This window comes from Cornus florida, unplaced genomic scaffold (genome assembly GCF_030987335.1).
Source record: "Cornus florida cultivar Cherokee Brave unplaced genomic scaffold, ASM3098733v1 CherokeeBrave_3.0.0_Hap2_Chr07, whole genome shotgun sequence".
NCBI lineage: Eukaryota > Viridiplantae > Streptophyta > Magnoliopsida > Cornales > Cornaceae > Cornus > Cornus florida.
Genome location: NW_026775577.1, coordinates 59,630,575 through 59,645,523, shown reverse-complemented (window position 1 = coordinate 59,645,523; position 14,949 = coordinate 59,630,575). Strand labels below are relative to the sequence as shown.

At 37.2% G+C, this 14,949-nt stretch overlaps 1 pseudogene; it reads right to left on the bottom strand.

Moving 5' to 3' along the window:
- Window positions 1–4,084: 4,084 nt before the first annotated feature.
- Window positions 4,085–4,183, bottom strand: LOC132268017 (small nucleolar RNA R71; annotated as a pseudogene).
- Between the last annotated feature and the right edge of the window lie 10,766 nt (window positions 4,184–14,949).

Genomic DNA, 14,949 nt, shown 5'->3' with positions numbered 1-14,949 from the left:
GATTTGTGTTGTAATTCTTATCTTGACACTTGGTTTATATATGAATCTTGTTTTTACAAAGATTTCTATGGTTTAATACTTCCAATTGATCATTTCATTCTATTCATATGTCTATGTATGCTAGAATAGATGTTCATGTGTTTATCTCTAGTTTTTGTGTTATTAATGCATGTCTATATATGTTAATGCTATGGACCTAGAGATTGTTAAGACATATTGCTTTAATAGAATATTCTTGTGGTTTATTTGATAGTTCATACTCATTTCTTGATGGATTGTGCCTCTTCCTTAGTTTAATTAGTTTAATTTTCATGTCCTTAGCGTAGTGGTAGTGTAGTTGCACTATTTTCTTAGATGAGAGGATAATCCATGATTGTTGTTTGATGTTCCATGCTTATGAATACAAGTAGTATATTTCTCTAGTTATTTTTGTTGTGTTTGGATTGTGAGCTTAAAGGAAGGAATAATGTCTTAATTTGATATATTGTACTAATCATTAGGTTGTCTAGACAATGTATACTTAATTAGTCATCCATGCGTTGATTCAACCAATCACACACACATGTTCCCCCTCATTCATTACATATTGAGTGTCTAGAAAGGTGATGTTTGATGGTGACCTCTAAGTCCCAAGACCCCTCTCGATCTTGTTTTCTCTATCTTTTATCTACTTTGCTTGTTTTACATTGTGCTTGTTTAGTTTAATTTGTAGTTTAATTAACCAATCAACTCATATTTTGATCACTCGACCTACTAATTTGACCTTGTTCCATATTAATATTGCTTCCTTTTCCCTTGGGACGATCCCTATTCACCCTAGCTAAGTTAGTAGTACTGGTGGTAGTGGTTCTTTACAAATTTAAACTTGGCCACACATCATGTTTTAGCTTGTTGGTTAGAACGACACCAAGTTTTGGCACCGTTGCTGGGGATTTGGCAACGCCGGGAAACAATTAGGAATTAGTACTCTTTTGATCGTGTTTTTACTTTATTTTTATTTTGGTTACTTATTGTGTTGGTTCTTGATTGGCTAGGTACATTGAACAAAGGAAGTTGAGCAAAGGAGATTCTAACCAAGGAGCTAAGTTAAGCATAAAAAGGCCAAAAATCTAAAAAAAAATTTGCAAAGCTAAGTAGAAATTGGAAAAAAATAATTTAAAGTTACTTAAGGACCTTTTGTGAGCTCTTTCTAACTCAATCTCTAGTTAAATCGTCGGCTTGCGTGGAGGCATGTTCTTACATTCTTAAATAAATCGTGAGCCTGCATGGAGGCAAATTTTTTTTTTTTTTGGCATATTGTTTAAAGCATGGGAGTATGGGATCAATGTATATGGATGATGTTTGTTGATTGATTTGTTGAGAAGGAGAAGTGATTGTTATTTGCTTGTTGCTTATTTTTGTTTTGTTTGTGCATGTATGGTCATTGGTTGTTAAATCCTACTCTTGTCCCACTTGATTTTCATCTTAAATCCGTTGTTTGTAATCCAAGGGGTAGGGGTAGCTCTCATCACTCCATTTCATCAATGGAGGAACACAATGACGACCATGTGGAGGACCTTGGTCACATAGACCAATAAGGTATCCTCCACCCTAATGTGAATCATGACAATATTCAAGCACCATTAGGTATGTGATGAGCGCTGAAAAGTACGTATTTAAACCCCTTAAGCTTAGGTATTCTAGTACCTTTATTTATCTTACTTTACTCTTTTAGATTGATTTCGTATTATTTCCATTTTCAGGCACTTATCCCGAAAATAAGCTAACTCAGCCAAATAAGAGCTTAATTGAAGCAATTTTAGGATTAAACAAAGAAAGGAGCAAAGTGGAGAAAGAAGGAAGCAAATGAAGCCAAAGGTGACAAGCAGCAAAGTTCGATCGATCCAAGTTCAAGGTTCAATCGATCGAACAATGATCGATCTCAACACTTCAAGATAGATCCAAGCCTTGGCCCAAAAGCATAAAGTCCAAAAGTTCGATCGATCCAACACCATCCTTCGATCGATTGAACACTTCTGTCCTTATTCAAATAATTGATCCTATCTACAGTTGTACCATCCACTAACCACTTTTGTCCTTTTCCCATAAATATCTCTCCAAAATATCTCGGATTTGTCTTTTCCCAAAAAGTTCAACTAGTTGGATAGATCCAGCCTAAGTTCGATAGATCTTAGCCAGTTCGATCGATCCAAGTCCAAGGTTCGATCAATCGAACTTCCTCCAGTGCGAAAAAGTTAAAATTCCAGCTTGTGCAATCTGTCCTCTATCTAATCATTAGGGAATATTTTTTGCACGACCCCAGCTCATTTTATGTGCCACTTGACCTACCTATAAAAGGAATATGATGCACTTTTTGAGCATATAGAGTATTCTAGGGTTTAATCTCTTGGAGAAAAAGTTTAGAGGAGGAGGAAGCTAGAGACACCATTGGAGTTCATTAACCAAGGAGCAAGCCTCTTCCATGGAGTTAGTCCTTGAGGGTTGGAGCAACATCACCATGAGTGGCTAGACATCCTCTTGGGGCTAGAGTTAGCCCCAAGCATGCTTTCTATATCTTAATCTTGTGTATTATTGAGGGATTAGTGTTGTAATTAATGTTTTGACACTTTGATATATTTAGATCTTGTTTATTCAATGATTTATGTGGTTTAATGCTTCCAATTGATCATTTCATTCTATCCATATGTCTATGTATGCTAGAATAGATGTTCATGTGCCTGTCTCTAGATTTTGTGTTGTTGATGCATATCTATGTGTATTAATGCTATAGATTTGGAGATTGTCAAAACATAGTGCTTAAAGGAATGCTCTTGTGATTCTCTTGATGGTTCATACTTATTCCTTGATGGATTATGTCTCTCCCCTAGTTTATTTTCATGCCAGTAGTGTAGATGTAGTGTAGTTGTAGTATAGTGTTAAATGGGAGGACAATCTATGCTTGTTGTTTGATGATCCAAGCTTTTGAATGCAAGTAACATATGTTTCTATCCTTGTGTTGTATTTGGATTGTGAGCTTAATGAAAGGATTAATGACTTGTTTTGATCTATTGTGCCTTTCACATGTTGTTTAGACAATATATGCTTCATTGCTTAGATATATTGTGTCTTTCACATGATGTTTAGACAATACATGCTTAACTAGTCATCCTTGCTTGTTGAATCAACCAAACACACACACACACACACCAATATTGCAACACACCATTTGCCCTCATTAATCACTTGTCAATGATATAGAAATGCATTGCTTGGTGGTGATCTCTAAACCCCAATATCTCTCTCCCTTACTTACTCTTTATTGCATTCTTTTGCTATCACTTAGTTTAATTTAGTTGTTCTTTAATCAACCAACCAACCAATTGTTTGATCACTCGACCTACTCGCCCTAATAATGATTCCACGACATTGCTCGATCCTCACAAATCCCTTGGGATGATCCTACTCGCCCTAGCTATATTTTTAGTGAAAGGTAGTAGTGGCTTCTATAAATGTAAAACTCTTGGCCCTCGCCTTATAATCTACGCACTCATTCAAGCTCGACGGTGGTGGTGCGGCGACACATCGCCCCCGGACGCATCAGTATGCTTAGACCATTCATTCCCCCACAACAACAAGGCCAAGTTCCATTGGGAATGCCTCAGCTAATTTCTGTTCCACAACCTCCCATTATTCAAGGTAATCAAGGTGCTTATGTAACACCACCAATTGTGAATCCTCCTCTTGCTTTACGTGATCATTATGTGCCAAATGAATATAATGCACTTTCATGCATTCAATTACCCCCATTTAGAGCACATCATTATGAGTTTAAACCACAAACCATTCAAATGCTTCCTAACTATCATGGACTTCCAAGTGAAGAACCTTATAAGCATTTGGATGAGTTCATTGAAGTGTGTTCCACCGTAAAATACACGGACATGCCAGAAGAGGTTTTGCGATTTAAACTCTTCCTTTTCACCCTTAAAGACAAAGCAAAATACTGGTTCAATAATCTTAAGCCTTTTTCAATAACTTCTTAGGTGGAAATGCAACAAGAATTCTTGAAAAAGTACCTTTTGGTTTCAAAGACCAATGCTATGAGAACCTCAATTAGAGAATTTTCTCAAGGGGATGGGGAGATGTTTCATGAGGCATAGGAAAGATTTAATGATTTGCTTAGGAAGTGTCCACATCATGACATTCCTAAGTTGTAATTAGTACAATACTTCTTTGAAAGCTTGCCAGATAATCACAAGGGTATGGTTGATGCATCTATGGGTGGTTCTTATCTTGATAAGCATGAAAATGATGTTTGGCAATTATATGAGAGTATGAGTGAGAATTCAATGCATCAATCTTTGTCATCTAAAAATGGCAGAAATCTAGGCGAAAGGAAGAATGTTGGCTTGTATCAAGTTGACAATCCCAATGACATAGCCACCAAAATGAAATCTTTATCTCAAAGGTTTGATCAATTTTTGATCAACCAAAATTCGGTGAATCAAGTGTCTTTCTCCCCTAATCATTCTCATCGCAATTCTAATGAATCATGCATGACTTATTCTAGTGTCCTACATTCTACTTCCAATTGTCCCCATGGACATGTACAAAGTGAGAACCATGAACAAGTGAATGTCGCATTTGTTAACCAAGGGAATAGTCCCTATGGCACACATTATAATCTAGGGTGGAGGAATCATCCAAACTTTTCTTGGAAAAGCCAAGGGGAAAGCTCAAACCCTCCCCAAGGTGGTTTTCAAGGCAAGTATGTTCCGTCCCCAATGTAAGGCCAAGGTGCCCAAGGTTTTAGATCATCCTTTCAATAACATGGAAACCAATTTTCTAACACTCATTTTCCTAATCAATCATCTTATTCTCAAGGAAATTCTAGGAGTCCCGCTTTTGTAGAAAAAGTGTTGACTGCTTTAGGTACTTTAGAAGCAAACACTCAATTACTTCACTCTCATTCTCAATCCATTGCAAAGCTAGAAACCCAAGTCGAGCAAATAGCTAGCACTTTAAATGCTAGGAAGAAAGGGAAGATGCTTTTAAGTGCCCCACCAAAGCAACAATGTGTTGTGAAAACTAATTCCTCATCGGAAAGTCCCACAATTGAACATGTCAATGCAGTGACGACCTTGAGAAGTGGAAAAATTGTTGACAATCAAATTGATGTTTCCAATGAAGAGAGTGAACCAGTGCAACCAAAAGTTGACACCCATTCCGTTTTACATTTTATTCCTCCTTTATTGCACATGCATGATCATCTTGTTGAGAAAAATTATTTGAACAATGGTTTAAAAAATTCTTGTGCTGGAAGTGATTTTCAAAAAGATTTTGAAAAAGTTTAAGAGGCAAGAGCTCCATTTTCGGATGCCTTGAAAGGATCCAATTCTCTTGAAAAGCAAAAGACCAAGACCAATGAAATCATTGAAATGTTTAGGCAAGTGAAGATCAATCTTCCCCTCTTGGATGCAATTAAGTAAATTCTGGCTTATGCCAAATTTTTGAAAGATCTTTGCACCTAAAAGAGAAAGAACAAGACCCAAACACCAAAGAAAGTGGTTTTAACCAAGCAAGTGAGCTCTATTTTGCAACACAACACTCTCCCAAAATTTAAGGACCCCAGTTCACCTACTACTTCTTGCATCATTAGTGACTATGTCATTAACCGGGCTCTTCTTGATTTAGGAGCAGGTGTTAACCTTCTTCCATACTCGGTGTATGTTAAGTTGGGGTTAGGAGACTTAAAACTGACGTCGGTGGTTTTGCAACTTGCCGAACGATCCATCAAAAAGTCCCGTGGTATTATTGAGAATGTATTGATTAAGATTGACAAGTTCTTCTTTCCAGTCGATTTCGCTGTCATTGACACGGAACTGGTTCCAAATCCCAAGAGCCAAATTCCAGTTATCCTTGGCCGCCCCTTAGCAACCGCAAATGCCAACATCAATTATAGGATGGGGATAATGAAAATCTCATTTGGCCACATGAAAGTGAAGTTGAACATTTTTAATCCAACCCCGAATTCAATGGATAAACATGAAGTGGTATGTGTTGTGGAAAAGTGTCCTGAAAATTAATGTGAAAAAGTTAAGTCTTTGCTTGAAAGTAGAATTTCAAAAGATTTGTATTCAAACTTGATTTTCAAAATTGTTGTCTCAAAAGCTAGTATTGAAAGGGCATGGAAGCCTAAAAGTTGGATTGACAAAGGACTGCCAATCTCCTTTGAATCAAATCCAACAAGTTCTTTAGGGAACAATTTGCTGGATGGGATTCAAAGTGCTTTTTACCCCGCTAAGGAGAGGATGCACAGCAAGATTTTCGATCCGGGCTAAAAGAGCCCAATGTTTTGCTAGAGACGTTAAAGACTAGTGCTTCATAGGGTTTACAACCCTATTCCTCTCTCATTTATATTTTACTTTTCATTTCTTGCGACGTCTAGATATATTTTGGGTCCATACACATTGTTAGGAACTGTGATTAAGAATGCATGCACTTTCATTCCGAAACTAAGCATTTAGTGTCTGTTCGATCGATCTCAAAAGAGGTTCAATCGATCGAACAGCCATCCCTGCATCCAATCATTTCTCTGTTCTATGCGAAAATTTCCTGCATATTTTAGCTCTCTCTGTATCATACAAACTTCATTCTCGATCGTTCTGAAAATTCCAAGATCGATCCAATTTTCTCTTGCATCGATCTCAGTTCCATACTTAGAAAAATTTCTGGACCCATGAAAAATCAACTCTCTGTGTATCGTTCGAACATTTCTGTAAGTTTTCACCTGTTAGATCGATTGATTTTCATTGATCCATGTTCGATTGATCTGCGTGCTTCACTTTAACTTTGACTTCTTTTCAATTTTCAATTTTTAATTTTTTTTAAAAAAAAGAGAAAAAAAAAACAATATTTTATAAGAATAACATATAAATAGATAAATTTATAAATATATTTTCAAAATCGAAAAACACTTTTATTTTATTTTATTTTATTTTTATCTTCAAAATCCAAAAATATTTTTATTTTTACTTTTAGTCCGTTTTATTTTATTTTATTTTATTTCCAAAAAAAAAATCCAAAAATATTTTTAATTTTTAATTTTAAAAAATTCAAAAATTTTAAAAAATACTGTGTCGTTTTGTGGATTCGATCGATCTGAGTTCCTTCATGATCGATCGGAGTTAAATCGATCTGTTTTCCAAGTGATCGATCGAACTCGTCAGAAACAATTTTTAAAAATATGACCCAAGGGTCATTTTGATCGATTTTGTAACGACCCTGGATTTTTCAACCCAGTGTCTAGTGATGAACCGAAGATTGACCCGATAACGGAACCAAGTGCAGTAGTAAAAGAAACAAGACAATGGTCTCTCAAGGCATAACACACCTCTAAAACCCTAAGATGACCTTCCATGAGGTCACGGAACCCAAAGGAATAACCGAAAGGGAAAGCTAGAATGAAAAGGTCACTTGGTACCCTAGGGCACCAATGACAACCACATGAGCAAGATCTAGTTCAAACTAGACCATGTGTGCCATAGAATGGCTCAAACAAGATAAACAAGGTCCTGTAAGAACAACAAATGAAGTTAACCTGTCTAGGCAACAAACCAAACAAAACCTACAAGGCAGCTCCATTTCGGTCAACCGAAATGGAGCTTCGGTCTGCCGAAATGAGCTAAGAAAAGAAGGGGAATTGAGCCTTCAGTTCGGTCGACCGAAATGATAAACCGGTTGACCAGTTTGTGGCTCAAGATGAAAAATGGCTACTAGAATTAAGTTTTCACTGTTCAATTGAAATTCAAAGGGCATCGGTTGACCGAAATAAGCCACCAGTCGACCGAAACAGGTCGAAAATGTGAAAATCAAGCCTATTATGCATCAAGGCTGAAAAGAATTCCTAAGTTTCATTTACATCTCCCATGGCATGATCAAAATACATTATAAGCTATTATGTGATGATGTGAACTTACACGCAAGTGTAATATGGCATTTTAAACATGTTGCAATGGCCTACGGCCTCATTACATTTCATTTACAATATTTTGCGTGACAAACCTCCATTAATGATAAAAATGTATTTCAAAGGCAAAACTTAAAGTTTACATACATGCACTTGAACATTAAAGTTTGTGGCCCTTGGCCTCATGTCATACACATCAAATACATTACAAAAAGTGTACTTATGTACACATTACATATTTTGAACAAAATACAAGTTTTGTCATACAAAGCTACAACTAGGGTTTCACGCCAACATTTTCATGAAAATGATACTTCCAATCTACGAAACCTCCATGACTTAGTGTGCATCCCAAATCAAGGTCCCTGTACCTGAAAAATATCCCCACTACGTGGGTGAGTAACATAAAGCTACTCATAGGAGATAAGCATGCATCGACCTAGCATTTTACAATTTTATCACCTTAAGATGAAACATTTAAAGAGGCTTATGCCACCTAACGTCTATGTCAAAGTGAGACTCAGGGATCATCCTAAGCTACTCATGCAATTGAAATGAAAAACATCATACAAGTATACGTGGTCAAGTACACTAAGTCATGTTAAACAAGTTATGCATTGTCTAAGCATGCATATACAAATATACAATTAACATGGAAAACTCATGAATCAAGTATAGAGGCACAAGTATATTAAGCTAAATGAATTACGCATAAGACAAGCATACACGACACAAGTATACATAATGAAGTCCGATTGCATAAACCAAACATACAATCCATAATTAGACTAATTAAGGTTTAGATACACAACCAAGGATACAAGTTCAAGTATGGTAAATGAGATCTAAATATACAAAACAAGTATACAGTTTCAAGTATACTAAATAAGATCTAAATACAAGAACCAAGTATATAGTTTCAAGTATACAAAATAGGATTCAAATACCCAAAGTAAGCATTAATTCTCAAGTTACAAGTAATCCATGATTAACAATTTGAAATTAAATGCGAAATCAAATAGTGAAAAAACTAGGACATGTGGTCGCTAGACCAGGCAGGTATTTTCGGGTAATTACGACCCACAAGGTACCACCTAGTGCGCACTTATGACTTAGAGGACACTTGTCCACGTACTAGAGCCAAACCCTAGCCATCACATAAATTATGTCCTCACAAGATTTCCAAAATCAATAAGTTCAAAACTTATACAAAATCAAATGCAAGTTACCACATTCCATGCACAATTAAGGTTGAATCCACATAAACCATGTCCTAGAATTCAACTCTAAATAGTATATGACATATCATGTTCTCAATATGCAATTTACATACAAAGTAAGAATATTTTACAACAATTGAGCCATATTACCATCCTAAGCCACGAGTACTAAATAAGCTCCAATTTAGTAACTAGCTTCCAAGGAAAACAAATGTAATATTCTAACAAGCTATATACCTACCCAAGATATATTTAAACAAGCTATGCAAGACAATGATATCACATATTATGCTAAGTCAAATTACCCTCTTTAGAGGCCACAAGTACTAATTCTACAACAAGTTAGTAGCATGCTCACAAGGTAATTAAACATATTACATTTCAAGAGATTATCAACCTAACATGAAAAGTCTCTAGATTTCAAGTCAATTCCAAATAGGTTCAAATTAATGTATGCTAAAGGTCATAACATGGTCTTCACATATATTTTACCCAAAATCGATTTAAGTGACTACAACACTTAAAATAAAATTAATTAAGCTAATTAATTAATTTTCCTCTAGATTTTCAAACATGTCCAAATGTCCTCAATTTAATATATGTTAAAGAACTCACCAAGGCCTACTTTAATATCACATTACAAGTTGATTCCATACTTGTTACAACTATGTGAATTAATCTTTCATAAAAGATAAATATTAAATAAGTTTTGCAATTCTCATTCAAATGCTCCCAATTTAATATATGTCAACAAGTATACCAATTCTAAGTTACACACCTTCATGAGAATTAAATCTTAAACATAGAAAATAATTAAATTAAATTACTAGCATGCCATAATTTAATTCTAAGTTACACACCTTCATGAGAATTAAATCTTAAACATAGAAAATAATTAAATTAAATTCTAAAACTTGAACAAAGGCATGCTTACAAGTTGTATATGCTCATATAACAATCAATACAACATTAATATAAACCTAAGACATCCCCTACCTCATTTTGAGATGAAATCTCAAATCCCCACTAAATTGAAACTGCTCCGAATCCGACGAAACTCCTAGGTTTTGTCGGAGACAACACGATCTACATGAACCCCCAAGAAGTCCCATCAAAATCACAACTTGACTTCAAACCCGAACTCAAGAAATGGTCAGAAATGAATTCTAATAAGGGGGAAAGGTAGAGCACGTCGAGGGGAATGATAAACGTTAAGGCCAAAGAGTTTCCACTAAGGAAATCAAGTGGAGGAGAAGAAAGAATGAAGGCAGCCCCTTGGTTAACTTCAGTTAAAAACACCAAAAATAAAGTTTAAACATTGAATTAACATTCAAACAAGTTTAATTAACGTCCGATTAAATCCTGGAGATTATCTAGGCATGTACAGAATACAAGTCTAAGGGAAGGAGCAAGAGAAATAACTTGCCTTTGAGATTTCGGGTTAAAAGCTCAACGTCGTCTTCCTAGACTTTTTGGCAATTCCTTGACTATTCTCCACTCCTCTGTTGCCCTTAGTTCAACCCACGAGCAACCCTTCTTCCTTCCTCCTTGGTCCGACCTTCAATCTCCGGCCAAAACCCTACCTTTTTCCTTTCAGTTTTTCTCTCAAACCCCTCTGTATATCTCTCTGCCTCTATGTGTACGTGAATAGGGTTTCTAACCCTTGGTAGACATAATACTTATATTTATAGGCAATTTTAATTTGACTTAATTTTAATTTTAAGAGGAGACGGAAAAGAAAAAGAAAAGAGAAATATTCCTAAATTGAGGTGGACAATATATAGAAGATTGATTAAAAGAATTATTTTGGGGGGAAGGATTAGATGAATTTTGATACTGTCCCTATAATTATGGAACAGTGGCACCTTGGCTTTGATTACACCATGATAGATTTAGATGATCTTTCTAACCAGGATTATATGTAGAAGCATAAAGATTATAAGCTGGTCTGGAGAATGCAGCGTTTACTTGCTCCTAAGGGGTCTCAAATGATTGTCCCATCTTAAGGTAAGTATCAGCGAAATGGGAAGCATTAACACAGATTGAATAAACTTCTTTTGGCAAGGCAGTTTGTAGAGTATCAACAGGAACATAGCCAGCTGATTAGACTTGGTCAAACCTACAGTTCAATGCTTCTATTTGAGTGGCCAACTCGCTAGATTTTTCTACCTCAAAAAGTTTTTTAACCATATAGATTCTAGGTGTAGACCTAGACATGGCTAATAATGGTGATAATCCAAATGGGGCACAATTGAGGGATCACTTCATTCCCATCTCATATACATCTCCTTGTTGCTTTCAATTTCCACAATCTGATGCAGCCCACTTTGAGATCAAGCCAGCTATGATCCAAATGCTTCCAACTTTCCATGGGTTTGCTACTGAAGATCCCTATAAGCATATAGATGAATTTCTAGAATTGTGTTCAACTACCAAGTTGTCCACTCTTTCTAATGATGCTTTTAGGATGAGACTCTTCCAATTTTCTCTTAAGGACAAAGCTAGAACTTGGTTGCACTCCCTACCTCATAACTCTATTAGCACATGGGATAAGTCGCAATAAGAGTTCTTGAAGAAATACTACACTGTGGGTAAAACCACACAAATGAGAAAAGAAATCATGGCGTTCTCCCAAATCCTGGGTGAACAACTTTATGATACTTAAGAGAGATACAATGATCTTCTGAGAAAGTGTCCACACCATGATATTCCTAAATGGCATTTGGTGTAAATCTTCTATGATGGATTACATGATCCACATAGGAATATGGTAGATGTTTCTAGTAATGGTGGTTTTCTGTATAAGAGCGCAGATGACGCTTAGGAATTGTTTGAGGCCCTAAGTGAAAATTCTATTCAACATGCTTCTTCCTCTAGGTCTAGGTCCACTCCTGGTATCCATAAGGTTTAAAGTTTGTATGAAGTAGAAAAATCTAGAGAGCTTGCCACTCAAATAGAAGTGTTAAATCGAAAGTTTGACCAAGTTTTGTCAGCTGTCAAAGCTATTAGTTCTTCTCATCATTCCTCTTTGCCAAAAGAGGTATGTTCTGTCTGCGCTAGTCCATCTCATTATGCTAACAGTTATCCTCTCTTAGGTTACTCTTTTAAAAATCCACAAGCACAAGCCAATGCTGCATTCCCCAGTTCGGGTTATAATCCAAATTCCAATATTTATAACCCTAGCTAGAGAGATCATTCCAATATGTCATGGCAGAATCAAAGCTAAGGCAATACAGTTCCCTAATATCTGGGGTAGTACCATAATTCATCCAATCCTCTGCAAAATAATTCTTTCAATCGATCTTCCATCTACTCTCCTCCTCAATTTAGGAACCAAGCTAATCCTGATCCTCCTCCTCCTAGGTACTCGTTTAAATTTGAAGAGAAGGTTTTGGCTGCAATTAATAATTTTAAGTCCACCACTCAATTGGTACATTCTCATTCCCAATTTATAGGCAAGATAGAAATTCAAGTTGGGCATATAGTTAAAGTGTTGACTCAAAGAAAGGAAGGCACAATGCCAAGTCAGCCAATTGTAAATCCAATCAAGCAAACTTACATGATTGATGAGACTAATCCTTTAAGTACTCGTCATGAGCAAGTTAATGCCATCACTACTTTGAGGAGTGGAAAGATTGTTGGTAATAAAGTTGAGGAAAAAGAGGTAGAAAAAGAGAAGCGTAGAATTCCAATCAATCCCATTCTTCCAAATCCACATCCCACAGATGTTCCCTCATATCCCATTCCATCAAGCTCCAAAGGAGTTGAAGGTGAAGTTATTTCTTCATCTACTCCCAACCTTGAGATAGCTTATGTGTAACAACCAACTCCACCACATGGTATGATATTGTCCGCTTTGGGCCTGAGCCCGCACGGTTTTGCTCTTGGGCTTTACCCCAAAAGGCCTCATACCAATTGGAGATAACACACTTACATATAAGCACTTCACCTTTCCTCTACCAGTGTGATGTAGGACTGTGCACCTGTAGCTCACCATTGTGGTAGCATGACAGTGTCTCTCACACCAGCCCACGGCACACCCGCCCACAAGGTCATCACAATCCACCCCCCTTGGAGGCCCAACGTCCCCGTCGACACACTTCCGGCTGGGTCAGGCTCTGATACCATTTTGTAACAACCCACTCCACCACATGGTATGATATTGTCCGCTTTGGGCCTGAGCTCGCACGGTTTTGCTCTTGGGCTTTACCCCAAAAGGCCTTATAGCAATTGGAGATGACACACTTGCATATAAGCACTTCACCTTTCCTCTACCCAGGCGATGTGGGACTGTGCACCCATAGCTAGCCAGTGTGGTAGCCTGACAGTGTCTCTCGCACCTGCCCACGGCACACCCACCCACAAGGTCATCACAATAAAGTGTGTCGATGGGGACGTCGGGCCTCCAAGGGGGGTGGATTGTGATGACCTTGTGGGCGGGTGTGCCATGGGCAGGTGTGAGAGACACTGTCAGGCTACCGCACTATCGAGCTACGGGTGCACAGTCCCACATCACCTGGGTAGAGGAAAGGTGAAGTGCTTATATGTAAGTGTGTCATCTCTAATTGGTATGAGGCCTTTTGGGGTAAAGCCCAAGAGCAAAACCGTGCGGGCTTAGGCCCAAAGCGGACAATATCATACCATGTGGTGGAGTGGGTTGTTACATTATGAGCCAAAAGCGCCTTTTCCTGAACATCTCAAGGGACCCTCTTACTTTGGTAAGCAAGGAGAGAAAATCCAAGACATGATGGATGTCTTCAAATAGGTAAAATTCAATATTCCTCTCCTTAATGCTATCAACCAAATCCCTGCCTATGATAAATTTTTGAAAGACTTGGGCACCCAAAAGAGAAAATCAAAAAGCCAAGTCTCTAAGAAAATCTATCTCACTGAGCAAGTCAGTGTACTCATTCAGCATAGCACTCCTTCTAAGTTTAAGGATCTTGGTGCTCCTACTATATCTTGCATCATTGGAAACAATGTGATAGACAGAGCACTTATTGATCTTGGAGCGAGTGTTAATCGTCTTCCTTACTCAATATATGAGCATTTAGGCTTGGGAGAGCCTAAACCCACAACAATGGTGTTTCAACTTGCTGATCGATTTATAAAGTAACCACACGGGATCATTGAAGATGTTCTTATTAAAGTGGATAAGTTTTATTTTCCGGTTAACTTTCTTGTCCTGGATACAGAACCTGTCCATGATCCCAATCGATGTTCTCTTGTGATCCTTGGTCGTCTATTCTTAACTACATCAAATGCCAACATTAACTGTAGGACTAAGGCAATGGATATTTCTTTTGGGAACATGAAGCTCAAACTAAACATCTTCAATGCCACTCCATATTCCTCATAGAAAGATGAGTGCTTCTTTCTTGATGTCATAGATGAGGATTCAGTCACCATCTTTCCAAAAAAAGATCCTCCTCCTTTGATTTTGAGTCCTCTTTGTCCTTCTTGTGAGTCTTCTCACAAACTTGAGCCTAAGCCACCACCGGATAAGATTGAGTATTCTTTTATGGGTCTTGATGGAACCACATTGGTTCCTCCAGTTTCAAATTTCATAATTACCTATAGGACTGATTTTAGGATGAGGGAGGTAGTTGAGTTGTTGGATACATGCTAAGGAGTGGTATGCAGTTGAGCTATCGACGTTAAACTTAGCATGCTGTCGAGCTATCGGCATTAAACTTAGCATTTGAATGTTTGTACCACAGTTTATTGTTATTCTTTTTAGTTTTTCTAGGTTTTTAGTTTATTTGTTTATTTTTCTTTTAT